This window comes from Lissotriton helveticus, chromosome 5_1 (assembly GCF_964261635.1).
Source record: "Lissotriton helveticus chromosome 5_1, aLisHel1.1, whole genome shotgun sequence".
Classification (NCBI taxonomy): Eukaryota; Metazoa; Chordata; class Amphibia; order Caudata; family Salamandridae; genus Lissotriton; species Lissotriton helveticus.
The window spans coordinates 1,786,648,455-1,786,676,434 of record NC_136065.1 but is presented as its reverse complement, the minus strand read 5'-3'; the positions used below and the strand labels follow the sequence as shown (position 1 = coordinate 1,786,676,434).

The 27,980-nt window shown below is 46.9% G+C and overlaps 1 protein-coding gene and 1 pseudogene across 11 annotated transcripts in view; one reads left to right on the top strand and one right to left on the bottom strand.

The window, feature by feature from the left end:
• The window catches only part of MARCHF10 (membrane associated ring-CH-type finger 10), a 465,874-nt gene that overhangs the window by 235,009 nt on the left and 202,885 nt on the right, over window positions 1-27,980 (bottom strand). The gene's annotated exons all lie outside the window — the stretch shown is intronic.
• LOC144756515 (coiled-coil domain-containing protein 71L-like) lies at window positions 537-27,980 on the top strand (annotated as a pseudogene).

Here is a 27,980-nt window from a genome sequence, read left to right as displayed (position 1 = left end):
AGCATATGTTTTTTTTTTTTACAACTTTCCCCATTGAAACACGAAGTACATTGGGGACATTTATAACCCCTGTATTTAATTTTGACAGCATCCCACACAATCCCATCTAATACAGGCCAAGCTGTGATGTTGACAAAAGTCTGGTCCCTCTTCATTACGTGGGACGAGGAGTGGACTGCCAAAGTTCCATCAATTAACCTAATTGTAGATCATTCTTTAACATAAAGTCGTTTACTAGACGCAAAAATACAACTACAAATCCAATTGACATGAATAAAAAAAATGTAAAAAGCACTAACCAAATGTAAGTCCAAGGGGGTATCAAAAAATGTCTTTTAAACCAAACAGCAAAAACAAAAACTTTCGATGGGGACCTCTATGTTGTAGAGTTAGTGTCAAATGAAAAGCATGACTGATCAACAGCACTTGTGTGCACACTAGGCAACAACACATCTGTGGGGTAAGTATACACAGTATCATCATTGGGATCACCAGCCAGTGGATTTAATAAAGGATTTGTAACTGTATGCATCTCGATGGCAACGTCAGGCCTGTTGGAATTCGCCGGAGCCAAAACAGAATTTCCTCAGTATATATTTGACATTGTCAATGGAGATGTACTGGTTATCCTGGCGACCAGGAAGTGGAGGTAAAATGACTGTACTTGTACCCTGCACTCCAAGCACAGTAACTGGTGCATGATATGAGGGGCCGAACTCCTTCTCACGGACCAGGTCATCGACTCGGGGTAGCCAGCCAACTACCGGAATCTGAAGCGTAGCATCAGTTGTGGAGGGCAAGTGTTCCTTTGCAAGACTGCCACAAGTCTTTTGTAGGTTCTGTAATACAGCAGAATGATCATCTATGTCAAAGGGTGCGGCAGACGCCGCCATGTCTAGACCCTCAAGGTTCGGAACAAACATCCTTATGCCAAAGAGCATTTCGTATGGGGTCCACCCACTCAGAGACCTTCTAGGGAGATTATTAAGTGCACGTTGAACGCTATACAGATGGGCCAGCCAGTTCCTGCCAGTACCTAAAACCCTAGCTGTCAAGGATTACTTTAAGTCAAGGTTCATTCGCTCCACAACTGAATTGCCCTCAGGCCGGTAAGGATACGAAAATTTGACCTGGACACCTAGTGACCGCATGGCATCCTTGTACGCCTTAGAGGCGAACGCTGGACCCTGGTCCGAATGAAGGGTGCCACATGCAAAAATTCCCACAAAGACACACAAATCCCTTATGAAAGTTCGAGCATCAGCACTACGTTGTGGCCAGAGCCAAATAAAGCGTGTGCACAAATCCACTGCAACTAAGATGTACTTATACGCAGTATCTGAAGAGAAAGGACCACAGTGATCTAAATAAACACACCCAAGTGGTTTATTAGATATGTACAGCTGTGTTTGTGGTGGACACGCAGCGGTTGAAGGTTTGATCTGCTGGCAAATGTCACAAGTAAGGACATATTCACGCGTCTGCTTGCACAATCCGCGCCACCAGTAATGCTGCTGTAAGATAGAGACAGTCGCTGGAACGCCGGCATGCGCCGAGGCCATGCCCTTGTGAACGGCTGTTATCAGGGTTTGTCTGCGGTCCGAGTTGGGAATCAATCTGTCACCAATGTCGTTAATTCTCACATAGGGAACTTTATCAGGACTTAAATGATAAGAGTATTTAGAAGGGAAACCTCTAGGGTAATTGCCTCCCTTCTCTGTTGCAGCAATGGCTGCCAAGATGTCATCATCAATCTTACTTTTGGAACGTGTAACTGCTGCTACTACATATGTTGCTACTGCTGTCTTTGCGTGTATTTCTACGCGCTGGTGACCAAGAGTATGAATTACATTCACGAGAGGCAGACGTTCTTTAAGTTCTGCGATTCGAACCTAAAGCATTTTGTGTTTAATTGTGCCACCTTTGGAATCCCGATATTCATTTTGAGTCCAAAAGAATAAATTGTCATTGAAAGACTGAACACAGTAGTAAGAGTCACTTACAATTAGAGTAGTCACATGAGAATAAGCAAACTCCAGCACAAGCACCATGGCACGTTGCTCTGCAACTGGGCGGTACAGACCCCTAATGTCTGTGTGTGCACGACATCGGACTTGAACTCTCCATTCACCATGGTATTCACCACTATTGCACAGGCTGCAGAATAAGCATGCTTTGACCCTGTCGCCGGTTGCGCCGAGCCGTCAGTGTAAATGATACAATGGTAATCCTCAAGCGGGCGCAAGGACAAAGGAACTGAATGAACAAATTCATACTCCAAGTACTCCTGAGTTTGCAAAGAGGAATCAAAAATAAAGGTGACATCCAGAGACGTCAAGGTTGTGGCCCATTGTATCCAACGAGGATGCAAAGCTTTCGAATTTGGTACACTGGCTTTCGTTACTGTCTCCAGGGCAGGTTACGGTGTAACAACCAATATGCATTTCCCTTGCGACAGTGCTCTCTCTTTCAGAATCGCCATCTGCACTGTAGTCAAAACTTTTTCGACAGTTGAAAAGCGCATTTCAGCAGAATTGTACAAGTGTGACTTGTAAGCAATAAGGACTGTGTCTCCTTCATTAAACGTCAAGTACGTGAGACCCACTGCGCCTGGCACAATTCTTATCACCAGGTTTGTATGATTGTCACGTGTCAGTAAGTATTTAGATTCAAGAAGATCCGCCTGCAAAGATTGCAAGATAGCTGAATGTTCAGGCAGCCAAAAATTCAAAAAACCCAGCAAAGATTGTAGTTTTTTCAGAGATGTTGGAGCGCGCAACAGTCCGCACTTCTCCAGGAAGTGAGGTGCTAAACCTCAACCTTCATTGTTGAGCTCATAGCCCAGGAACAACACTGTGTACCCTGCATGAGAGATTTTGCAAAGTTAAATTTGTAACCGAAGTCCCCAAACAAAACAATGATGCGGTCAACGCGACACAGATGCGGCCATAATTCGTCGTCTGTGAGATAAATATTATCAACATACAAGCATGCATCAGGGTCGAGTCTTTATGAGAGAGAGACAATACGAGCGGCAAAGACGCCTGGACTGTTTTTATAGCCCACGGCTAATCTTTTGAACTGTTTTTGTTTGCCGCCAGAAGTAAAAGCTGTCCATGGACTACTAATAGAGGACAGGTTGTGGCTAAAAAAGCCAATGGATATGTCAAGTGTGGTCTTAAACCGCTTTCTCACGAGACTATCCACAAGGGCAGAACTGTGGGTATTCTGTAGCGCGCAGGTCCGACAATGAGAGTTCAAATGCCAGTAATCCAATACTAGGCAGTACGATCCATCAGGGTTGGTCACAGTAAAAAGAGGATTATTCATGGGTGACACACATGTTTCAATCACACCATGATATTCCAATTGCTCAAGGATTTGCACAATGGGAGCCTTCACTTCACGCTGCATGGGATATTGGGGTTGAGGTCGGTGGCATAGACCGCAATGGAATCTCAAGTCTGGGCGAAAGTTTGTCCCATCCACATTGAGTATGGTACAAAGCCGGTGCAAGCACCAGAGCCCACTTTTCTGCAAAATTCTGCACCTGCTCCTTCGTCACAGTGTGTGTAAAACTAGGAAGGATTACCTCCTCCCCTCTCGGAGCGGCCAAAATGAAAGTTAAGGGCCATTCTGACTCCGCTAACAAAATGTCATACGTAGAGGTCAGATTTTCCAAAAAAATCCCTTTTATTTTACGCTGTATGTTACCTTCAATTAAAAGAACTATCTCATATAGTCTGTCAGAGCAAGCCACTCTAGTGTCAGCTGTCTCTACAGTGATAAACGTGTCAGTTGCTGTCTCCTTCAGATACGGATGCAGTGCTTACCGCCCTACTGTAACCTGCGCTGCGCTGTCTAGCAGCGTTAGCGCCCATGTCAGGTTCCGAAGCTGTGTTCTCACTATCCGTGGCATACCTTGCGGTTAAAGCAGCAACCTTCTTTTTCTGAAACGGAGGGCGTTGAAAGTCGTCCTGCTTGCCTTTACCATCAGTCTGGTGATGTTGCTCACGTCCTTGTAGGGCACCCCGGCCTTTGCCGTGTTCTCCTCCACCGGTTTGTGAGACCGATGTTTCCTGTAAAGAACGAGGAGAACGTTGATCAGGAACCTGATATAGATCAGGTGACTTAATACTCTCGCGGTCGCGCAAATCATATGTGCGCTCTGTTGATACAGGTATCGGTGAGGCGTACGCGACCTTTGCTTCTTTTGCTGCTTCCCCTGTCTTTTAGATTTCCAACTTTGCTTAGGAAAAACTGAACGGTTGTCTTTGTTAGACTTAGACTTCTGAGTTTGCGGTTGAGCTGCTACCTTAGCAAAAGGCAATAGTTTGGGTGTTAAGCCTTTTACTACCTTACCAAAAGGCCAAACTATTGCGGCCAATGGTCTTATAAGCATCCGCAATGATTTTCGGTAACTGCCGGGGTTTATCGGCATCGAGGACATTGCACAAAGCATTAGACACCTGAAAGTTCACCGCATACCCCTTGACATTAGCAAGGATGAGATCGGAAACTACGTCAAATACTCCGACAAGTCTCATTCCCAATTCAACAGCTGCCTCCGGACCGTGTTGATCCTGAACACGCTTGATCACGGAGGGCAGGACAGTCAAAGACGGCGTGCCGAAGCACTCCGCATAGACCGCCACAAAAACTTTACAATCTGTTACCTCTGGTACTAAGTCTTTCTGCAAACTAATGGTCAGGATCCTGTGTTTCTCAACAGGAGTCGTATTAGGAAATATTGCTTCCATTTGGTCAAATTTCTCGGCAAGCCAAAAAGGCATATCGTCCTTAATTTGGGGGCGCTTGCTCATAACCGAATTAACCATGTCGGGACTAATTTTAACCCCGCCGGTCCAACTGATTGCGCTGCAGCTCCAGGTGCCCCCACCTGGATGTTGCGGGAAACGTATTGTACTAAAGCCCTATGTACTCCAACGATGGAGGCATAGAGTATTCATAACTCAACTATAGTGACTGTCATATAACGTGGATGCGGTGTGAACTCGGCCAAGACTGGCCAAGTGGCCCCAGGAATAGACAAGGGACCTAACTGAACCGGCCTTACGGAGTGGGGAAGGGCGCCATTAAACCAAACTCGATGCTGCCAAGCAGAGAGTGGAACCTCCTGTGTCCTATAGGGTGCATAGTCCGCAGGCACCACGGTGGGCGTGTATTTATGGTATGTATCATCATCCGCATTCACAGCAGAAAACGTAACCCAAGAGTAGAAAAGCTCAAACAGGTAAGCCGCTTCTGCACTAACCACAAAGACGACCACCATACCTTCAGCGGACACCCCATACTGATTTAAGTGATTGCGGAGTGGTACTCGACTATGCTGAGCTATGTCAACGTCAGCCATAAGGACACAGTATAGAAAAAACAATCTAATGAAATGTAGCACAAATGGGCAGTAATTCAAAGTATGAAACTTTTTAAAATATCAAGCTTAAAGGAACCTATAATCTATCTATATAGGTAGGTTAATCCATCACTACGGTCAACTGGAAACAGGCGTGAGGGTGTCGTGGACTGTTATAAGCACTAATCGAGTGTCTCGAATATAAGACCAAACGTTAGGTGCGCCATGTTGAGGGGATTCTGCTCATGAACAGAACTGTACCAGGAACCCAGGACCTCAGTGAATTGTGGTGTACCAAAAACTCACCTCAGTACCCAGAACCTCTAACCGATTAGCATCAGTGTCTCATTAGCTCTCCATCCTACAGAGAAGCTACCAATGATTAGACAACCCAGAACATGCGACGTAGGGTACTTTCAGGAATGGTGGGAATCAAGAACACTCTTTCGTTTTTATTTTCATATCAGTCCACAACATGAGTAATTAGAGACACAAAAAAGTTTACAATTTTTATTTTAACGGCGTGCTCTGAGATGCATTATTTTTGCTAGCATAAGCAGGCATATGATTAAAAATAATACAATCAGCATGGTTACAATTCCATAAAACGCAAAGGGAGAAATGTTATAATGATAGTGGAAACAGGTCCTATAGTGCCTTGTGAACCACCTTCCCCTACTAGGAACTAGGTTTATAATAATAGTAGGTCTCGTAGGCTTGAATGGGGAACCCCATACCTCCAAGATCAGCAAGAGTGATTCACATAACAGGATCAGCAACGCTCTCTCTCACTGGAAAAGGTTTTCTTCAAGTATGTCTAAATCATGCACGCAGTGCTATATTAAAGGCACTAGAATTTTAGTTAGCTGCTGCTGTGCTTGTGTTGTGTCTAGAGCATGGGTCGATCAACCTGAATAACAGCATACATTGTTATAGTGACCTTGAAGGCTTCTGCACGCAGTGTACAGACTAAGGTCGCGATGTAAGTTTAGGGATGTTAAAAATAAGCTGTTCTCATGCAAGGAAAATCAAGCAGTTTAACTTACAACAACAGTTACATGTAGTGTTCTGTGCAAAAGCTGCAAAGTGGCAAAATGGCGTTTAAACTTCTAATAAGCTTATGCTAACATAGCAATGTGTGCAAGCAGGGCCCTGTCTTCACTACAAAAGATTTTAAAAAGCAGTGTTGGTGCAAGGAAGAATTAGCCAATGGGAAATTTGTACACTATCGAATCCACCAAAAATTATTTCAGCCTATTTTTATGTACACAGCAGGAAATTAGGGGGTTCTTTTAGGAAGTCATAAAAGTTAGGGAAAGGGGAGTAAGACAACAGATGGATATTCAAAAGAAGAGAACATTTGACATCATCTCTACATCTCATCATCTGAGCCTGAGAATATATTGAGCTCATGACACTCAGGCTCTCATTCTGAGTAGAGCATTAACATCCAAAGCATTAACTTGGGGTAGAATTTCATTACCCACAATTACAATTGTCTCTGGGCCCAGAATTATCAGGTCCACAGACTCCACACCCAGGTATTTTGGCCCTAGAGACACTGGACATGCCTTTCATTTTTTTTCTTTTTTTCTTTTCCCCTTTTTTTCCCTATTTTTTTTGTCCTCATCTTCACCAAGACTTTCACAGATTTAACAAGCCAAATTACACTCTTGTATTCCTAATGGCCCCTTGGCTCACTGTTTCCGTCTAGGCCCCTTGGCTTTCCTCACGTATTTGAGGGTTGGTGTAATCATTGGATCAGAAAAAAAGAAAAAAAAAAAAAAAAGAAAAAAGGGAACTCCTGGAGCTTGGTTGGAACTACTGGGACTTTAATTAAGTAATCAGGTTTCTGTAGTAGGGGATCTCTGTGTATAGTCATAATCTAGTGAATAGTCCCGCCCATGTGCGTGGACCCCGGAGCAATCAAAAATAATCTCTTACAGTGTCAAAAAATGCAGAAAATGCATAGACACTTAAGAGAGAATTTAAAGACAGATAATGCAGCCAAAAGGCTACACTGTCCAGTACTTCAACTAGAAATTTCCACCATAAAATCCACAAAACAGCAAAGCCTGTACAGATTTCCCTTGCTTAACAGCAAAATCCCTCAGGAATGATAGAGAGAAGAACCTGGACAGACAAGCCCCATAGGCTGCCATTATGTGGCTTAATTAGGATACTGTGCCTTTAAGAGAACCTTCCAGAACCTTCTCTCAGTATCCCAGAATGCATAGCAGGTCCAACTAGCCTCAGTTCTTTTTTCCGGCTCCTGCAAGCAGGACCCTGGAGCATTGAGCTCTCCCTTTCAAGGGTTTTTGTTGGTGTTTTACACTGATTTCGATTTTTGGTACTTTTAAAGTACTCTGGTGACTTTCTTTCTGTGTTTCTGCACTCTTTTTTGTCCAATAATGCCTGCATTATTCGACAAGTGCCCTGAGTGCTCAAGAAAGAAGGCCAAGACAGACTCCCATGAGGTCTGTATTCTCTGCCTTCCCTCTTCCCACATCCCTGAGGAGTGTAGGATCTGCAGAAGCTTCTCTGGAAGGACCCTGAAGGAGAGGAAGAAGATCAGGCTTCAGGGGCTTGAGGAGAGGAAGCTGAAGGCACGAGGTGGGTCAGGAGGGGCTCCTTCTACCCATGCTGAGGCCTCTGGGGGGCTCCCCAGGGGCAGGAAGACCAGCCCGCGCCCAAGGTCTCCGTCTGGGTCAGTTGCGCTGACCACGACGTCGAGGGGACGGTCAACGGCCAGTTCCAGGTCTCCCCAGGGCTCTGGGTCGAGAAAACGTCGCCCGTCGACGTCGAGGAACGTGTTCCGGCCGCCGTCGAAGCCGGTGTCGATATCCTCGTCGTCGCTGTCGGCGTCGAGTGATCGACATCGGAGGGCCCGGCGTCGGCGCTCGCCGTCGAGGCGACACCGCCGTTCGCCGTCGAGGACATCGTCGTCGAGGGGATCCTCGTCGTCAAGGTCGCCGTCGAGACAAAAGGCATCTCCGGCGCCGAAGAGGTCGACGTCGAAGCATTCCAAAAGGCCGACGTCGAGACGGTCGAGAAGATCGACGTCGAGAAGGTCGGAGAGGTCGACGTCGAGGAGATCCAAAGGGTCGCCGTCGAAGCGATCCAGGAAGTCGACGTCGAGACCGGCGAAGAGGTCGAGGTCGCCGTCGAGGCACCATCGCCCGTCGTCGAGGTTTCGTGGCTCGTCGATCTGGTCGGGGTCGACGTCGAGACGAAGACACGGTTCGACGTCGAGGAGTGTGATTCGGTCGACGCCGAAGGACCGTTCGACGTCGAGGGGACATCGGTCGTCGTCTGGACACCGGTCTTCAGCGTCTGTAGGTCCTAAGGACAGGCCCAGGACTGTGGGGGGCTCCCCACTCTCTGGTAGAGGTGATGGCTCGCCGGGACCGGCGCATTCCGGGGTGGATACTCCGATGAAGCCGTCTACGCCTCCTCCGCGGCCTGCTGTGCCGAAGGGTCCTCCTCCGAAGGCCCCTACCCCGCCTCCGAAGCCGGCTCCGCGGGACCCGCGTCCGGTTGCCCCTCCACCCCCGATCCCACCGAGGGAGGTGTCGATGCCTAAGTTCCCGACGCCTCCGAAGAAGACTCCTAAGAAGCCTGGAGCTCCTGACCCTGGGAGGCCGAAGGAGCGTCCGAGGCCCAAGAGGTCGAGGTCTCGCTCGGGGAGACGGGACAGATCGAGGAGTGGCCGCGGATCTTCATCACGGTCCAGGCATCACAAGAGACGTCGGTCCAGGTCACGTTCTCCTTCTGGGACCCGTTCCTACTCGCCCACGCTGTCCGATTCGCCGGAGACTAGGGTGTCTCCGATAGACGATATTAGCACATTTCAGGAGGTTCTCCTGCGTGGTGCGGCGAAGTTGGGCATTGAGGTTGAAGCGCCTACGGCTTCTACCTCGGTAATCTTTGAGACTTTACACAAGAGGCACTTGTCTCGCCCCCTGTTACCTCTGGTGCCGGGGCTCCTTGAGCCCGCCGAACAGCTATTCCTGACGCCGGCGACGGTGAGATCTGTCCCTTCCAGGATACTGAAAAAGTACAGGGCTCCGGACTCAGACCCAGCCTTCTTGAGGAAAGACCCGGTACCGGATTCAGTCATCGTGACTGCTGCTCGGAAGCTTCATTCCACCTCCCCTGCGTCCACGGTGCCTCCGGACAAGGAGAGCCGGTGGATCGATTCTGCTGGTCGCAAGGCGTGTGGGACATCCGCCTCGTCCATGAAGGCAGCCAGTGACTCGGCTTTGCTGGGACGTTACGACCGGTCCCTTTGGGACTCGATGGAGCAGTTCGCAGACCTCGTCCCTCGAGACCGCAAGGAGGACTTTGTGGAGATCGTCAAGGAGGGGATGTTGGTCTCTAATCAGGCCATCGGCGCTGCAGCAGACATATCGTTGCTGTCCGCGCACGGATATTGCCACGGGATTCACCAGAGACGCCATGCTTGGCTCAGGTTGACATCGTTGAAACCGGAGGCACAGCAACGCGTGGCGAATCTCCCGTTTTCCGGAGATACCCTCTTCGGGAAGCACGCGGATGATGAGATGGCCAGGATGAAGGCCGAAGCGGAGACCCTGACGGCAGTGGGCCTGGAAAAGCCCAAGGAAAAGAAACCCTTCCGACAGTACCAGCGTCGGTTTGGGGCGCAGGGTCGTGGAAGGGGGCAGTCTGCTGGTCAACATCAACAGCGGCAGCAGCAGCAGCAGTACAGGCAGCCCTTCCAGAAGCGACAGGGTGGTAGAGGTCGTCAACAGTCCTCTACCGCGACCAAGGGCCCGGCCGGGTCCCGTCCCTGAGCTGTTACTTCCCCCTCGTCCGTTACCCGCTCCGGTGGGGGGAAGCGTTCAATTTTTTCTGGCAGAGTGGAGAAAAATTACTCAGGACAAGTGGGTGCTGAATATTGTTTGCAATGGATACAGTCTACGTTTCACCAGCCCTCCTCCATCGATTCCTCCCGTCAGCTCGCAGTATCAACTGCGCGAGCTTCAGACGGAGGCGGACGTTCTGCTAAGGAAAAGGGCGATCGAAGACGTACCTCTGTCTCAAAGAGGAAGAGGTCTGTACTCTCGGTTCTTTCTTGTCCGCAAGAAGGACAAAAACGAGTTCAGGCCCATTCTGGATTTGCGGCAGGCAAACAAGTGGATTCGCAGAGAAAGGTTTCGCATGCTGTCGTTGCATCAGATCTACCCTCAGCTGCAACGGGGAGACTGGATGTGTGCCATAGATCTACAGGACGCATACTTCCACGTGCCCATTGCATGCAAACACAGAAAATTTCTGCGCTTTCAAGTCGGCACCAATCACTATCAGTACACGGTGCTACCCTTCGGACTGAAGTCTGCACCCAGGACATTCTCAAAATGTATGGCAGTGGTAGCGGCACACCTGAGGAAGAACAAGGTGTTTGTCTACCCGTACCTGGACGATTGGTTGATCAAAGCCTCCTCCTTCTCGGAAGCTCGAGCACACTTCCAGAAGACGTGCGTTCTCTTGAACAGGCTGGGGTTGCACATCAACATGTCCAAGTCGGTCCCGATTCCGGTGCAGTGCATCCAGTACTTGGGGGCCTCCATCAATACGCTGTCAGCAAGCGTGTCTCCTTCGGAAGAGCGACGTTTATCACTCGTTCGGAAGGCTCAGGCTCTCATGAAAACTCCGTCTACGACGGTGAGGACCGTGTCTTCTCTACTGGGATCGATGGCCTCTTGCATTTTTCTCACTCCTCACGCACGGCTACAGATGCGTCCTCTGCAGGAGTGCTTGGAGGATCAGTGGGACCAGAGGAGAGGTTCTTGGGACGACAGGATACGACTGTCTCTACATGCTCTTCAGTCTCTGAAGTGGTGGTGCTCGAAGGAGAATCTCCTCAGAGGCGTTCCCTTCCACAAGGACATTCCCACACAGACCATCGTGACGGATGCGTCTCTCCTAGGTTGGGGGGCGCATTCCGGAGATCTGCAAATTCAAGGGACGTGGTCCCCGACGGAGTCCACGTACCACATCAATTTCCTGGAACTGAGAGCTGTTCACTTGGCACTGAAGGCCTTTCATCCGTCCTTTCAGACCAACTCTCTGCTTGTTCAGACGGACAACACGACTACGATGTATTACCTCAACAAGCAGGGGGGCTCGAGATCGCGCACTCTGTCGCAGGAGGCGCAGGCGATCTGGCACTGGCTTCTGGCTCGAGGACTGTCGATAACGGCCACCCATCTGCCAGGTGTGCAGAATGTTCAGGCAGACGAGCTGAGCAGAATCGTGCAGGAAAACCACGAATGGGTCATAAACGACGAAGTACTAGGAGAAGTCTTCGCAAGGTGGGGAACTCCAGACGTAGATCTGTTTGCCACCGCCGAAAACAGCAAATGCCGAGGCTTCGCCTCCAGGTACTACCAGCCAGGGACGCTGGGGAACGCGTTATGGATCAACTGGTCGAACAGCTTTCTGTACGCTTTTCCACCAATTCCCCTGATTCCGGCGGTTCTCATCAAGCTGTCTCAATCCAGGGCGAGAATGATTCTGATTGCCCCGGAATGGCCCAGACAGTGGTGGTTCACGGACCTGCTTCACCGATCTCTCCTTCCTCACATGAAGCTGCCGTGCAGGCCGGACCTTCTCACGAAGTTCGGGGGGCGGATGGTGCACCCCAACCTCTCGTCTTTGAGTTTGGCGGCATGGCTCCTGAAATAGTGCAATATGGCCATCTGAATCTCCCAGAGGATTGTATGGGCATACTGAAGGAGGCTAAGCGACCTTCCACTAGGACTTCCTATGCTTACAAGTGGAAGAGGTTTTGCATCTGGTGCAAGTCTAAGAACTATGACCCTGCGTCATGCAAGGAAGATGTCATCCTTCCATTTCTGCTTCATCTGGCGCAGTCGGGCCTTAATGTCCATTCCATTAAGGTTCATCTGGCTGCTTTGACTGCCTACAGGAAAGGCCCTTCACAGACTTCCTTTTTCCAGATCCCTGTGATCAAAGATTTTTTGGAAGGCTTGAAGAAAGTGTTCCCTCCTGTCAGGCTTCCTTCGCCTTCATGGGACTTGAATGTGGTGCTGTCCGGATTGATGAAGGAGCCTTTTGAACCCATTCATAAGGCTTCGTTGCAGCACCTGTCCTGGAAGGCGGCGTTCCTCGTGGCCATTACATCGGCCCGCAGGGTGAGTGAGATTCAGGCATTGTGTTGCCAAGAACCTTATACTGTATTTCATAATGCTAAAGTTGTTATGCGTACTCACCCTAAGTTTCTTCCCAAGGTTGTTTCTGATTTTCATATCAATCAGACTATCACTTTGCCTACGTTCTTTCAGAATCCTTCATCTCCGGCGGAAAGGTCTTTACATTCCCTGGATGTGCGGAGGGTGCTGAAGTTTTATCTTGATAAGACTAAAGATATTCGTAGGTCAGACCAATTGTTCGTCAATTATGGCTCAGTCAGGACAGGTCTTGCTACCTCTAAACAGTCCATCTCGAGGTGGATTGTGTCCTGCATACAGTTGTGTTACTACAAAGCTAATAAGACCTTAGGAGGTAAGCCTAAGGCTCATTCCACCAGGGGCAAAGCTGCTACGACAGCTATGCTCCGTAATGTTCCCATTGCAGAGATCTGCAAGGCGGCCACTTGGAAGTCGGTCCATACCTTTGCTAAGCATTACTGCCTGGACACTGATGCCAGGGCAGACGCTCAGGTTGGGCAGGCTTCGCTGCGGAATCTGTTCGCACAGTAGTGGCGTTATTTTATTCTCCACCGCCGCTTGGTGTGGGGATGGGCTTGCCATTCTATTCACTAGATTATGACTATACACAGAGATCCCCTACTACAGAAGGAGTAGTTTCTGTCCTGTAACTCCAGTTCTGTAGTAGGGGTATCTCTGTTATAGTCATAAGCGCCCTCCCGCCTCCCCGGTGGAGTGTTGTTCATGATCATAATGCTACAGGTCTGGCGTTTCCTACGCCCTCGAAAAGAACTGAGGCTAGTTGGACCTGCTATGCATTCTGGGATACTGAGAGAAGGTTCTGGAAGGTTCTCTTAAAGGCACAGTATCCTAATTAAGCCACATAATGGCAGCCTATGGGGCTTGTCTGTCCAGGTTCTTCTCTCTATCATTCCTGAGGGATTTTGCTGTTAAGCAAGGGAAATCTGTACAGGCTTTGCTGTTTTGTGGATTTTATGGTGGAAATTTCTAGTTGAAGTACTGGACAGTGTAGCCTTTTGGCTGCATTATCTGTCTTTAAATTCTCTCTTAAGTGTCTATGCATTTTCTGCATTTTTTGACACTGTAAGAGATTATTTTTGATTGCTCCGGGGTCCACGCACATGGGCGGGACTATTCACTAGATTATGACTATAACAGAGATACCCCTACTACAGAACTGGAGTTACAGGACAGAAACTACTCCATCTATGCCGTGCCCATCTTGCCTTGCATGCTAAAGGGGAAGGGGCTGCAGACCGTTGAACTGCAGCTGCCCGCAGCAACATGGGACGATCAGAAAATGCTACCTCTCCCAGACAGGATGACGACCCTGAACCTTAACCCCCTTTAATCCTCACTGGCCCTTTTCGACAAACCTTTGACCTGCACAAAGCAGGTGGAAAATGTCTGCTGTTTTCTCTCAGGAATCGTGGAAAACCATATGGTAATGGACCCGGCACCTCTGTGTATGTGTGGTTACTCACCAGTCTAGGGAGAAAATGTGTAATAAGGGATATTGGTGCCGGAATGCCAGCCAATATCTCGGATTCTGGCCCTGCGGTACCCCAGCACCAAAATCTGCCAAACTCGTAATGAGGGCCTCAGTTAGTTTCAACCAATTTTCAAACAGACTGCATCCAGGAAATCCTGATTCCTGACGGAGATCCGTCTTGAAATACTAAACGAGTAGACTTAGGTGAAAGAAAACAAGCATATGGAACTACTGTGACCAGGCTGAGAATTGAAGGGATCATTTGTATTGTTCCTTTGATGCTATTCCATAGACCAGTAAACTCCCAAATCCTGGGACTGGAGATAGATCACTGAAGGTCTAGGCTAGCGTGCTAAATATTTACAGCCAAACAAACTGAGCGGCGTAACTCCTGTGGTCCTATAGGATGATATTATTCAATGGTCATTATACATATCCCATCACCTTGTGTAAATAAGTTCCCTTCAGTTATTTTGCTGTCAGAAGGATTATTAGATGAATAAGTAAAAGTGTTTTATATATGGCTTTCACAGCATAATTGCCAAAACAGAAGGCCAAAGATATCGCCTCTTTATCTCAGTCCTGTATTGGATTTATGGAGTATACTGCATTACTGAGCAGAATTAGCACAAAACCCACATTTTATGAGCCAGACTTCCATCAAAAGGGTTTTCTCACTGCCCTTCATGTTTAAAGCCTTATCAAATAAGCTCTTCACTTTGGCACAAGATTCCAACTTGCGTTTTCTGGTACAATGACTGTAATCTCTGGAAGGGCCTCAAAGGGCACGATTCACAAAGCCATTTGCATGTGTAGGCCCACAAATGGCTGAACTTTCGAGGGCAAGGTATTCACAAAAGTGCATGCAGGCATGTACAAATCTTGTATTTACATATGTGCAATGTTACTCCGTGGTGATGTAATATTGCGAGTGAGTAAATCCGCCTCAAGGGATGGGAGGCTGTTGTTTAAGGTCAGTGTTTCCCTGGAAAGTTTGGGAACATACACAAACCCGAGGCATCCTTAAAGTTTTCTTCAACCCATTCCATGCTGTAAATAGACGCAGATTTACTTCTGCCAAAAGCAGGAGGAAAGGGAAGGAAACACTCAATGAATTGATGGGGGTGTAAGGGATAGGATCTCTCCAAGGGGAAACATTTTATCCCTGAATGAAAAAAAAAATTGTGATTGCACATATATGATGGTATTTTCCCATATGCAACTGTGAACCCCATAAAAATATGCATGCCGAAATTTCTCGTAGGTTTACAAATCCATTTTGTATGTGTGAATATATGTAGTGGTATCTGTGAACTGTGTGAACTGGAAACCCACCTTGAAAGCAAAAGAGCAATAAATATTTACAAGTTTTCAAGGAGTGAGCAGGAAAGTTTGCCACTTTGTGAATTTCTAACATCAGAAAATCTAAACCCGTCCTTCACCGAAACGGATTAATTCACCGTAGAAATGGGGGCAGGCGAGGCTCCCCGAATATAGCCCCACTGAAGCTCAGACGATGATGGGAGACTTGGGTAAGGGGGGGTCTCCCGCATTTACCGCACCCTAGTTAACAACACCCCTACATCCCTAGATAAGGTGAGGGATCAATGGGTGGATTGGGTGGGCCCCCTTGACGAGGTGGACTGGCGCGATGCCCTTATTGCCCCCAGAACAGTCACCGTCTCCGCCAAACTCAAGCTGATTCAGCATTACTACTTACACGCTGCGTACCTCACTCCCCTGCGCCTGTATCGAGTGGGCTCGCGCCCAGATGCGTAATGTGTGAGATGTTACCATGCCTCGGCCAACTTCCTCCACATGGTTTGGTTGTGCCCCTGCTTAGGGAAGTTCTGGGGATCTATTGAAGTGGAGCTAACGGAGATACTGGGCTGGGAGGTTCCTCATGATCCACGTCACTCTTTGCTGGGGATCACTGATGGGCTGGACGGGTCCAGGAATGACAAGTTATTTTTTAATGCAGCTATGATAGTGGCCAAGAGGGACATAGCGGCGGCCTGGAAAAGCACCAAATCACCTGAACTGGATAAGTGACGCAGAGAGGTGGACTGGTGCGCGACCCAGGAGAAAGCCCTTTACAAAGCCAAGGGGTGCATTAAGAAATACCGTAGAGTGTGGGGGAAGTGGTTGGGGAATGTGGAGTGTCCTGATTAACCTGGTTCCAAATACCGTTTGTGTAATTTTTATGGGGGTCATGATTAGGGGTTACATTGCTTTTGCGAATGGATGCAAACTTGTGATTTCTGTGTACTGGCTGAATTGTTTTGTGTTTTAAAATCAATAAAATTTGCTTATCAAAAAAGAAATGGGGGCAGGGCTCATAGACCGTAGAATGACCAACCTAAGCTTAAGCCCAGTAGTTTTCTGACCCACCCGTGCAAGGTCATACATCACCAGGTGACGGTTTACTCATTGCCGACAAACACTCACCTGACGCCAGGGCGTTGGCTCTGATTAAACACTATGTTCTAACACTATGCTAGGATCAAGCGTGATTAAGTTTCACTGTGTGGAGAAGAATCTTATTGGGCTATCGCAATAGATTGTGAGTGAAGACTTGGGGTTGGCATCAGGTAACATCAGAAGGGCCGTAACCACACATCTGCATAGATATTGAACCCTCATGACGAGTGCAATGGGTGGCTTTCTTTGAACCTGGTTTATTGTAGATGAGGTGCAGTTTTTTATAATTATGTTAATTAGGGGGGAAATTAACAAGAAATGTTTTTCAAGTCATTAGTGCATGCCTCATTTTATACACAGAGGGCCAGATGTATCAAAGGGTTTTGCCCATTCTGTGTCTATGGGGAAATGTGTTGATACATATGGCCCAGAGTTGCTAGACCTTTCGTAGGTTAGGTTTGTGTGAAATGAATTGGCAAAGAGTAATAAAAAAAATCTGGGGGTTTAGTACACCCGCAAGACATTTTCCCACCACTCTGATCTATTTCAGAGTCAGGGATTTCCGAATGAAAATTAAGAAAAGGGTTACATATGGCCGTAGGAAAATCCAAACAGGTGCAGGCTGTTATGTTAGGCTTGCAAAGTTCTCCAGAGATATAACATGTGCAGCATTATTTGCACTATGAAAGCAGGCAGCAGAGGTAAAACAATGGCAGTGACAGACTTAAATTCACAAAAAAGTAAAACAGATTGTGAACATAGAACAGCATGAATGGAAAATAATGCAGCGGGAGTTAGAATAGGGTGGGCACTCAAACTGTCTTTTCTCGTTTATTTGAATTTCCAGAATTCCATAAAAGAATGGGAGTAAAACTGTGTGCAATCAGACTATAATTGTCCCTTTTTTACAACAAACGTTCTTTGCTTTGCTTTGCTGGCTGATCATCAATTATTCCAAAACCCGACCTCCTCGTCCCAGTCCTTATTGTATGAAGAGAGATGCCTCCTCCATCAAGTCAGTTAGAAAGTGTTTCTACAATGTTTATTGTAGAACATGCCCGCCCTGTTACGCCACCTCTAGCACGCCGCGTTTCCCCGTCAACTAATGCGTTGGTCGTGTCTCAGGCAGGTTGGTTTCCCTCTTTAATGTTAGACTGTGAATACTTGTTTTAAAATGTTTATTACAATGTGCAATGAGTATGAGATACAGTTGGAACAGACGCGCTCGAACGAGTTCACTGCCTGGGGCATGCTGATTTTAGAAACACTGCTCGAGGAGCACGGGGCACAGGAATGCCTGTGGCTTGTTTATTGGATTACTAGAGAGTTCGGAGTGATTAATGTTGAAAACTCTCAGTCTAATTGTTCAAGGCCTTCCTGTAAAGCTTGCTTTCTAACGCATTTATTAAGCCTGAAGGCCAATCTGTGTGGACAGACTGCTCTAGTCCCCGCATCCATGTGCTGGGCTGGGATGCAGGGTTTCTCATGCAAGGTAGATGCACACAAGGCAATGCCGCCGAAGAAAAAGCAATTGTGTTTCCGATGTGGATTTCCATTACCCATGAAACCAAATGTCCAGCCATTGAGCAGATGAGCAGAGGTTGCGGGAAAGGAAACCACTTTATAATGATTTGCAAAGCGAAAGAGAAACCAAATACATCACAGCAAGAAGAGAAAATGGACACCAAAAGGTTCCAGAAGCATAATTGCTACGCTCACAAGGCCAAAAAGCAACATCAGTTATGACAAGTAGAAACCAGACAAAGTTGATCGTCGTCAAGTTCATCCTACAAGAACTCTTCAATGTCATTATCAAGCTCCATTGAAGAAGATGGATGTGCGACGGTGGTATTGCCTGAGTAACGACAGGTATATGTAGGTTTGGCTGCTTGCAAGGAAGAAGAACAGACAAAGGCAAACCACCAAACAAAACAATCAAATTCATTAGGGCACTGCGTCAAGACTACAATGAAGGCCAATGGTTGCCCCATAATCTTTATGATAGACAGTGGTGTGTCGATTAAGATCATGCCATTCGAAAGTGCAATACCCTATAGCCTGTCTTCTGTGAAATGTCTCCACCCGTCAAACACGAAGGTATACACGTGGGCTGCTTCTAAACTGTTACAGAGTCAAGGGTCATTCTCAGCGAAAATGAGACATAAAGCAGTATCAGTGCAAGCACCAATTCACGATTTTAAGGAACTTCATCCAGTGCATGCCTACTTAATCTTACCTGCTGACATGGGACTGATATCTTTCAAATACAACTCCCACACTCAATCTGAAATTGTGAGTCAGTTCCTGTTGCTGTTTCATGGCCTAGGAATGCTCAAGACAATGAAAGTGCAACTTCTTTTAATGAGAACATTCGCCCTGTTGCCCAGCTGCACCGCAGAGTCATTTTTCACTTTCAAGAAGCCGTTGTTAAAGAAATAGAATCGCTGTTGAAACATGACATCATTGAACGCTCCACCAGTCCTACACCATGGCTTTTGCCCATATTGGTGGCGCCAAAAAAAGACAGTGGAGGTGCAGCGTGCATCTGTGTAATTAATCGCCAAGTCAACAAAGCAATCAAGTGAGAAAGACATCCTGGTCCACATGTAGCTCACATGATCATGCAACTGAATGGTGCCAAAATCTTCTCCCGTCTTGACCTGAACAAAGTATACCATCAACTAGAGTTGGAAGTGAACTGTAGGCCCGTCACTATTTTTTCGACTCATGTTGATTTGTTCAGATACAAAAGGTTGGGTTTTAGAGTGTCGTCAGGTGCAGAAATATTTCAGGGTGTTATAGGGCGAATAATTCAACCTGTCAGGCATGCTTTTAATTACAGTGATGACATACTGGTATTTGGAGAAAAGCAAAAGGAGCATGACAAGGCTCTTACACAAGTATGCCAGTTACTTGTTGATGCAGATCACACGCTGAACGCAGCTAAGTGGCTTGCCCCCCACAAGATGTCACCATGCTGCGATCCTTCTTAGGCTCGGTCTATTGAGGGACTTGACAAAATGAAATGTCCATTTCCAGTGGTCTGCTGAATGTGATCAAAGGTTCAAAAGAATAAAACTTGCGATAGAGAATACAACCGAGATGGCTTATTTCAACCCCAAGTTACATACTGAGGTTACAGTAGATGCATGCCCGGTGGGGCTGGGGGCAATTCTTGCTCAACATAATGGTCATCCGAATGCTCATAGACCCATTGTAGCTATGTCAGTCAAAGTTTGTCTGACACAGAATGTGCCTATTCTCAGCTAGATAAGGAGAGTCTGGTTATAGTGTGGGCCTGCGAACCTTGTCATGTGCTTCTATAAATAAAACATTTCACTATCATTACAGACCACCAAGCGCTGCTCACTATTTTTGGAAACCCAAAAGCCAAGATGCCCCCTCGCATTGAGAGGTGGAGGTTATGACTTCAAAAGTACAACTATGCAATTGTAAACCAGACGGGTAAAGGTCAGAATCCTGCTGATTACTTACTTTTCACAAGTAGAGTAGTGCTACATTGAAACAGTTCGACATCCAAAACGGCTGAGGAATACATTAACTTCATTGCGTGGTCCATCACATTAGCAGCCCTATCAATTGAACAGATTATTGTTGCTACTAATGCAGATAAGAACATGCTTATCCTCAAAGAAATCATTTCAAGTCAATCGTGGAAGAAGAATGCTTGACCTTTAGCCGATGATGTTGAATCTCCAAAAGTCAGAAACATACAGAATAAACTGTCCTTGACCAGGGAAGGTGTTGTATTGAGAGGCTCGAGAATCATCATACCTGATAGCCTAAGACAGCAAGTCATTGAACTAGTCCATGAAGGACATTGCGGCATTGTAGCCACCAAAAGAACCCTAGGAGACCAATTGAACTAGCCTACGAAGGACATTGTGGCACTGTAGCCACCATAAGGGCCCTAAGAGACCAAGTGTGGTTCCCATGTCTAGACGAGCGAGTTGAGAGGGATCTGAAAGAATGTGATCTTTGCAGCTGCCTTTCCCCCAAAGTAACGCATCATCCATTGGCAATGTCTGCTCTTCCCGCTCAGGCTTGGGGAAGAGTTGCAGTTAATTTCTTTGGGCCTTTAAGAAACGGACATCTTCTCATGGTAGTCATTGATGAGTATTCATACTTTCTTTTAGTAGAGGAGTTATTATCAACAACACATGACAAGGTCATCGAGCGGCTGGCTGATATTTTTGCAGGGTGGGGTATCCACGCCATTCTCAAATCTGACAATTGGCCACCTTTCAAAAGCAAAGAATTGGAAAAGTTTCTAGTCAGACTAGATGTCAAGCATCAAAAGAGTACACCTCTGTGGCCCCAAGCCAATGGTGTTGTGGAATGATTCATAGGTACCCTCAAATGTGTAATTCAATGAGCAATGAGCAACCTGTCTCCAGCCCTCCTTGCTTATCATTCAACTCCTCACTCCACAACTGGCGAGAGTCCTGTCACGTTGCTATTTGAGAGAACCATTTGGAACCAAACTGCCACAGTGGACAGTAGAGTTATCCTTGAAAGCTGATATGGTTCGTTTTACAGACAATTCTCGAAAATGCAAATTGAAACCTATGCCAATCGGCATCGACAAGGTCAGAAAATAATCTTCGGTGAAGGTGACTAGGTCCTGGTCAAGTAGAAACGAAAGCGGAAAACAGACACTCCGTTTTCCTGTCGATGCTCTGAGGGTTGTGACGTGCAAAGGACACATGGTGATGTCACATTGTTCCGTAAAATCCATCACACAGGACTCATCACACTTTTGGCACCTACAGCGATGCTGTTCGGTTCCTGAAATTATCAATGAGGCGATCCCGTCTAACAATACAGATCAAGCATCAGATCCTGTGCCATCGAAACAAAATTCCAACCATCCATACCACTCGATCTGGCCAGCAAGCGCAAGCGCCTTGATGACTTATTGAGGAAATGTGATGTGACTGCTGCTTATACTTTTTGTTTAACAAAGGGGGAGATATAGTGCTGTGAGACTATGTGCGCTAGGACCCTTGTGATTCTGAACGGATTCAACAGAAGAATTACGTAACTTGCTGGGAGGTGTTAAGTGGTGTTTATTACCAGTTATAGTGTACTCTGCACACCTTCAGGAAGTGCCTCAAGACCTGGCCCTTCCACTGATCCGGAGCTGCACCCCCCCCCCCTTCCTACCCCACCCCAGCGCCTTGAGACCCTCACGGGTGAGTAGCGCGCTCTATAAATACCTGATTGATTGGGAGTGTAGTGTGTTATCCTATGCTGAGGAATAAAGACGTCTGTTACAGAGCTCCGTGTGCGGCATATTCATTTGCATGCTCTCAGGCTGAGGAGGACGCTACACTGGGCATTATTTCCAGTACATAAGTTGGATCTGCTATCCCGCGGTGTAGCCAGGTGTGGGCCGCCTGGAGGGCAGACACCACAGTCGATGACAGAAATGTGCAGGTATAAAGAGAAGTGATGCACTTTGTTCACTGAATGCAGTATGGTCGGGAACAGCAGGCCGGGAGGTCGACATCACTGCTGATGACAGGAGCTGAGGAAAAGAGGAATAGGTGTAGTCGGAAGGGGCTCTGGGAGCTTTACACTGGGACCTCTATCAGGAGGAAACTAAAGGCCAAGTAGGCTCAGCCAGGATGAGTGCAGTATCTAATGACCACGCCCTATCCAAGATGGCCATCTCGCGAGACCTCGCACAGTATCAGTAAGAGTGGGACAGGAAGGAGGCCATCCAACACCAAGGATCAATAAAGGGACATCTTTGGGTTTAATATAACCCAGGGAGCATAAGAGCCGGTAAGGAGATGGAAGGAATGATGTCAACCGAGACTGGGGAGAAGAATATCATTAACAGGAAATTATGCAGAAGAGAATAGAATGTGCCTGAGGGGCTTCAGTAGTGTTCGACAAACAGCACAGGTAGAGAAGGGCGTGACAATGTGTGCAAGGTGTTAATTTTCAGCACATGCTAGTACACATTAGGTAAGGTAGTTAGGTAAGGTTTATTGTATTTATAAAATCACTCTATAATAAATATGACAGCTTCTAAATAAAATATAAGAAAGAAGCATGCATAGCTACCATTCTTTTGGTACACATTATAGCAGTTGATCAATAATCATAAATAAAGTATTTTGTTAAAGGAATACATCAGGTAAGTTAAGATAGATTATGAACCCAGGCTGCTATAAGCAAGGTCTAAAAATGTAATTCAGGCACTAATAAAAATGGAGATTGATTATTAAAACAAATAGTTAATGGCTTCCCTATTGAATCGCATATTTGCCTCATTAAAATCTTTTCAAATAACTTGTTTGCGTAGACCTTATAGGTTAGGGCAGATATTTACAAATGTTATGTGTTATAGTCTCTGACCTAAAACCACATAAACAACATGAATCATCGCCCGCTATGATGGTATATCGAAAGAGAACGTAGGTCTTCCTCACGATGATACACATTAGAGAAGTATCGGAGGTCCGAAGGGTTTTTGCGCAATATGAGGACCATTTGGCATCCACACCTACCTTTTCACAAGCTTCTAAAGAACATGGTCCAGAATGGAACAATGTTGATAAGTCAGCAGTACCTCGCTTCCTGAATAAGAGCTATTCATTGCAGAAATTGTATACAACATTTCCTAACGTTCCCCAAAATAAACTCCATCCTCTCCAGTAGGACTTTATCATTCCTAGACTATGAAAAAGCATTGTCGCCAGATGGAGGAGATAAAAAGATAGAGAGTGTCTGAAAAGGAGTCTTAGCATCCGCAAATTTTGCAGTCAAAGCCAGTTCTTATGCTGCATTTTACAGCTCAGACACTGCTGGAGCATTTCCAAACCCTTTTTTAATTCCTTATGGTCAGCACTAACAGCAACAGGAGCCACAGAGATGGTGAGAAAGTCACTCTGGTTAAAACTGTGGAGTAGCCTCTTCTCAGAGGGTTCTGATTCAAATGTTGCCATTTTTGAGACAAACTGTTTGGAGACAAGTTCAATGACTTGGCGAAAAAAAAATGAAAAAGAAAAGAAGATCTTGTAACCATTTAGACCTTTTGTTACGAAGAAATATTCTTCACAAAAGACGGCCCCAGTAGTACAAACTTCTTTTTTCCTTTCGTGGCTGAGCTTGGGGATGTGGGGGAGGGATGGGGGATGGGCTGTGTTACGTGGTAAAATCCGACCACAAGCACTCCATGGTCAAAGCCAAAAATCCTGACTATCAAGGGGAAAAAGTTGGAGCGGTACTCAAACTTTTACAACAAATAGAAAGCCCAAACCAGTGACGAATGGGTGTGGTCAATCATATGAAATGACTATTTTATAGAACTATGTGACATTTTCGTCAGACCCCAATTCCCAGGGATGACAAAAAGCACTATCTGCTGAAAGAAATTGACTCTTTTTTTGTTGCTTTGCTGTTGAAAGGTGCAATTTTAGAAGTCACAGTACCACTGAAAAACCAAGGTTTCTATTTAATATTGTTCCTGGTTCTAAACCAGATGGCTCTTATCATCCAGTGATCGATTTAAAAGGGTTGAACTGCCATGAAAGAAGATTTCCTTCAAGATGATTTTCCTTCAATAAGTGATTGTATTGGTAACAAAAGGAGATCTGATGATAATGCTGCCTACCGATACAACCTGCGGGCCAAACCCCTTTGTTTTGCTATTGCCGGAAATTACTACTTGTTCAAAGCTTTAACATACAGCCTGATAGGTCTGACCTCTCCTCGGGTGTTCCACGTTGCATTTGGAGGGTATCCAACTTTTATTGTACCTGCATGTCTGGCTAATTGTTTCCTCTTTGTCTAAGACGGAATCCAAATCAGAAAGGGTGGGCACCTGCTTCACCAAATTAGATTGCCTTCTCAACCTGAAGAAGTCCCAACTTGTCCCATTCCAACAGAGGTTGTTCATCGGGTCCAGGGGCGGCATCTCCTCCGCTATGGCGGAGGAGCCTCGCTCCACTGCTTTTAAGCAGTGAGAAACATTGTCATTTTATGTTTCGTGTCCTGCTTCTTTGTGGTGGGCGGGTGTTCAGGGCTGCTCTGCTCTCTGAGCAGGGCAGGGGAGGAGTGGTTTGCCCACTGCGAAAGTGCGCGAAAGACTGTTTGGTTGGCCCTCTCAGGCCGCCCAAAACAGTCATGTGTACTTCCTAGTTCTCCATGCAGGCTGAATTACAGCCTGCACGGAGAACGTGCCCACCCCTCCAGCCCACGGCCAGACCAATCACAATGCCAGACCAATCAAAACGTTGTGATTGGCTTAGGGGAGGGAGACTGGCTGCCTGCTTCCTGCTGCTGTCGGAGGCAGGAGAGCAGGAGCTGAGAAGACGCAGGACCCGGCCACGAGGTAAGTTTTAATTTTTTTTATTTCTGAGCCCCCCCCCCCTCGCGCTACACTCGCCCTTGCGTGACACCCGCCCGATCACGTGACACCTTGCTCCCCCAGGCTCCCCTGACACCCAACTCCACCTGCGAGCCATGCCAGCCACGACTGATCGGGCCGTGCTAAACAACCAGTTAGCCAAGAACCACATCAACCATTGTTGCCATGAAGGACTTGGTGCCCTCTGCTTTCCCTACTTGTCTTCTCAATACACCCTCCTCTGATTATATACCCATTCCTTCTTTTCCGATCTCTTCCAAGTCCTAAATCTCTATGATTGGAAACTGAGAGGTGGCATCTACAGGCCTTTACCTGCTCTAGAGAGGTGGCAGTTGCAATTCAGCAAACTCGAAAAAAAAACATGCTAGTAGTTTATTCAAAACACTGGGATAATTTTGAAAAAAGGTGTTCCCTTGACGATGGTAGTGCAACTTCTGGTCATCCATTTAGGATATTACAATTTCTATAAGAAGGGTTTGATAAAGGCTTCGGAGGAGAAAATTCTGTTGGGCTTGGACATTACAAAAGCTCTACTGGTGTACCTAGACAGAACAAACAATATACAGAAGTCTAACTTTCTTTTAGAAGCCTTTGGACAAGCTGACAGAGGAAAAAAAGTCATCTCCTCCAACTATTAGTAGATGGGTTAAGCATGCAATTTCTAAGGCTTATGATGTCATGCACTTACAACTCTTGGGTCAGATTGGGGAAGATCTAACAAACAGATTGCAGCCTCATGTGCGGAGATAATTGAAGTCTCCTTAATGGAAATTTGCAGAGCAGTAACCTAGTGGTTAGAAAGCATCTTTGTAAAACATTACAAGTTGGGGCTTGGTAAGTACATGAATTTTGGTTTGGGAGTGCTGCAGTCTTTTATGAAGGAATAGTGCTCTTTCTCTTCTATTTGACTTTGTGAAATATTAACTTTAATGTTTTTACTTGTATAGTCAATTTGGTTGTTTTCTGAGCACTGAGGAATGGATATGCTTTTGTATTTCCTCATAGATGAAAGCCTAGGACAGGGAGGACGGACTTTGGGCTAATGAAAAATATTACTTACCTATAATCTTCATTATCCGAAACCATAGCCCTCCACGTCCCTGTCTAGATCTCATTCTCCCTCCCTTGCTTCTCATGCCCAGTGCGACTTGTTATGAAGCATTAGTGGAAGGGCAGCAGAGTCATTATGGAGGTGGTAGGGGGTGTGTTCTACAATAAACATTATAGAAACGCTTTCTAAGTGACATGTCGGATTAGGCACACCTTCTCCTAGAATAAAGACTGGGACGAGGAGGACTATCGTTTTGGATAATGAAGATTACTGGTAAGTATTTTTTATATGACGTCCCTCTAAGAGAGAATTTTCTACTATTTATTTTGGGTTTTTAAAGGATCTACTCTGGGTCCCAGACAAGGTAAGAATCCACAATGCACGGCCCACTGATATATATCAGTGTATATACATTGGGCCGTGCACAGTAGCTTCTTATTCTTTGCAGGACCCAGTGAAGATACTATCACAAGCCAGAGCCATTTATTCTCAATGTCTTCTTTTCTGATGTTCTTCAAATACCCTTACCACATTTAAGTTTTTAATCAACATAAACAATATTAGGTACTTGGGGTGGACCAGTGCACTGTGCCAGAATTGTACTACAGGTCTGGTGTAAGATGGAAAAGAGGGGTGCCATGAGCAACTACCTCCCAGTCTCCACACTTCCACTTTTAGGCAAAGTCATTGAAAGTTGTGTTGCTTCCCAGATCACATCACACATTTGAACAAACAACCTCCTAGACTCTCTCCAATCAGGTTTCCGCCAGGGCCACAGTACAGAAACTGCGATCCTACAAATGGTCGATGACTCCCTTAGAATCCTTGACTCAGGGAATTCCTGCCTTCTGGTCCTCCCGGACTCGTAGATACGTTTGACACTGTCAACCAACTGGACCTTCTTCACACTCTTGAACAATGCATGGGCTGTGGATGCACTATCCTCAATTGGTTCTCCTCTTACATAACCTACTGCTCCTAAATTGTGAAAATGGGCAGCTCGTTCTCGAGACCAGTCAATGTTCATTAAGGGCTCTATCAAGGTTCGATCCTCTCCCCAAACTTCTTTACCATGCACCTAGAAATACTATGTGTGATTCTCAGAAACACTGGGATTCTCTTCCTCCTATAAGCTAACGACACTCAAATATACATGAAATCTCTTTCCCTGAAGACCTTGCCCTCCTTTCAATCAAGCTCCTAAAGATTAAAAACTGGATGTGTAACCATCATCTAAAACTCAACCCAACTAAAACAGAATTTCTTTTGATCTCACCTCCAAAACCAAAACCCCAGTACAGGAAAGAGGCGTTTACACTAGTGGGGTGCTCCGTCAAGAGGGAGAGCACAGGGAACGCTGCATCCGCGCTGCCCAGCGGCTGCTCTGCGCAGACATGGAGCACTAGAAGGTGGTGTACTCTCGCTCGCAGCTGCTCTACGCCCATGCCGCAGTCCAAGGACTTCATGAGCTTGGACACGGAGCTCTGGAACTTTCTCTGCAGCCTGCGGCACGAGTTCTCACTGGTTATCTTGCGCAGCAAGGACGTCTACGGCTACTCTTTGTGACGCGCACGGGTGCTCCAGCCCAGACAAGCCGCAGCCGGCCCTCGCACCTCAAAACTTGCTCCGCCGGTCCGACCAAGCCCCCCGCCAAGAGGAAGCATGGCTATTGTAAGTGGGTGCCCAGAGAGCGGCAGTGAGCCGGCCGCGGGGTGGTCAGCACCAGCGGTGGCGATGAGCATGAAACGAGTAGCACCAGTAGCGGCGGTAGCTGCAGCAGTGACCGTAGCAGCCCCCTACCAAACCCGCTGACCCCCGCTACCCACCTGCACCTGGGCCGCTCCCTGGAGGAGATCTGGGAGGCGGCCACTCGACGCCTGCTGGCCAGCTTCCCCCGCCACCGCGTGCGGGACGTGTCGTGCGAGACCAGCCTAGTGGCTGCACAGCGCCAGGCACAGTACATCCTGCGGGTCAACTTGGAGCCCGTGATGCGCATCCGCCGTTTCCCCGTGGCCTGCCTCTAG